Source organism: Lipophrys pholis (assembly GCF_963383615.2).
Source record: "Lipophrys pholis genome assembly, chromosome: 12".
NCBI lineage: Eukaryota > Metazoa > Chordata > Actinopteri > Blenniiformes > Blenniidae > Lipophrys > Lipophrys pholis.
Window position 1 is genome coordinate 5,585,757 of NC_137641.1, and position 2,370 is coordinate 5,588,126.

Consider the following 2,370-nt stretch of genomic DNA (forward strand, 5'->3'; position numbering starts at 1 on the left):
TGTTATTACTTCGCTGCAGGAGAAAGAAGCTCCTCCCTGATGAGGTCGACCATCATTAAATCATTGTTGTTAAACAAACGGAGAGCGTCTCTCCTTTCTCTTTGTCTTTCCACCATCTTGTCTGGTTAAGAAACTCTTAGGCTTCTTAAAAGTTCTCCTCACTACTTTAAGTGGTTTCCCACCTTAGCAGCTCTCTGAGGGCTTAAGATGTTCTGTGAATGACTTTTATCTTAGTCAGGGAAAAACTCTAAGATTTAACTGTAAGAGGAATTCTAACATTGTTTGTCAGTAAGAGCGACTTTAGGCCTCAGGATGCTTTGTGAATACCGGACCTGGTCTACAAGCGTGACTCTTATCTCATCAGCATATGTCCTCGGCCTCGTCTGCCTCTTCCTCTGTTTCGCCTCCCAACTCCTCCTCCACGCAGACTCACTCCTCTTCCTCTCCTCTCTGGCTGTTGATCCCGTCCATTTCTTTCTCCTGCCATTGTCAGAAAGTCTAACGTCGTGTTGTGCTCTGTCTACATAGATACTTGCCAGTTGATTGATTCGTTCGAGAAAATCAAGATTCAGCTGGGAGCAACTCACCAAGTCAAGACAGATTTAGAAATAAAGTCTCATGGAAATGTAAAGAAATATTCTTGACATATTATGACAACATGTTCATCCAATTTGCATGTGAAGGCTGATGCTATGAACGAATGCCTGGATGTTGTGGGGGTGAGACTATTCCACAGAGGCCATTACAATACATATTGATCAACATGACATTGGCAATTGATAATGTAGGAAACAGCAGAGAATTGTACAGAATCGTTTGCAACTTGTTCAGAGAAATAAGAAACTGCTTTTGTGATGTGCACAAGTGACACAATGATGTGAAGATTGAACAGACAGTTTTGAGAATTTCAATTCTGTTAATTCTGATCTGGAAAATGCCAAAGCGACTGAGAAAAATTCTCATAAAGAAAATAAAACGCAGCCACAAGAAGTCCTATTTGATCGCCAAGGTGAAGAAATGTTCTCTCTCCCTCTGCCAGTGAGAATAACGTTGATGGAAGCTTTGTCCGCTGTTTTTAAATCCTCCAGACAGAGGAAATGTACTTCCACAACTTCTTCCTCATAAATATTCTCTCACTTTCACTCGAAATACGATCATTTGCAAAGTGACCCACAAACAGATATCATTGAGTTCTTTCCATGTACTGCAGCCTCCTCTTTCCTTGGAACATGCTGCCCTCTGCAGGAATAAAGGGATATTGCAGAGCAATCCGTTTCCCAGAATTAAATGAAAACCCACCTTTGTGGGTTCTGTGATTTTATTGTGTTTCTATCTGTATTCTAATCATTTTTAAATATGCTTTTATTGTAGCACTTTGGGATTTGTTTACCAAATGTAAAGTGAATCACAAATGAAATGTATTTGTATTATTATATCCTTGCATGCAGGGAATGATACATCTTCTGTACCAGTTCATCCTGTTCAGCCAATCCCAGCAGATAAACAACCACACACACTCACATTCACACTGAGGGGCAATTTAGGGTCATTGATTACCCTCCTATGTACGTTTTGGACTGAAGCGGGAAACACACACACTGGCAGAACATGCAAACTCTGACATGAGACTGACAGACTGAAGACTTAAAAGCTCCTACACATTGAAAACGAAATGTCCACTGTCTCCAATGTGGCCAGGCCGAATTGTTTCCCCTCAGATGTTACTCAACTTGCTCACTGTTGTCTGCCTCTCAGGTGAAAGCTCACTACTGCCCCTGGAGGCCAGTGGCACTTCTGTCTGTCTGTGTGCCTTGGATGTACAGCCTTTTCTTTTTACATCTTTTTTTATTTATGCGGCAGTTTTCCTTTTCCAGTGTGATTGTGTCGTTTGCTCCCGTCGCCCACTGTAGATAACACACACACACACACACACACACACACACACACACACACACACACACACACACACACACACACACACACACACACACACACACACACACACACACACACACACACACAGAGTCGAGACAGTCACGGTGACTGTCAAAATAAAACTACCACGTTGGATTATTATTACGGTGACTATCAAAATAAAAGTACCAAGTTTCAGGAGAATATGGACTGGGAGTCACGACACCACGGAGGAAACTTTGTTCTAATTGTGCAGAAGTACTAGTTACTACCAACGTGGTGACCAGGACCAGGGGTTTCAGAAAAGTTGCGTTTTTCCACATTTCCACAGAGACAGGGTCGAAGGGTTTTCAAAAAGTTGCATTTTCACCCGTTTAAACGGAGCCAAAACATTTTTTTAAAATTGTGTTTTCCCCCGTTTCCATGGAAATAGAGTCAAAGTAGAAGCAGGTATTT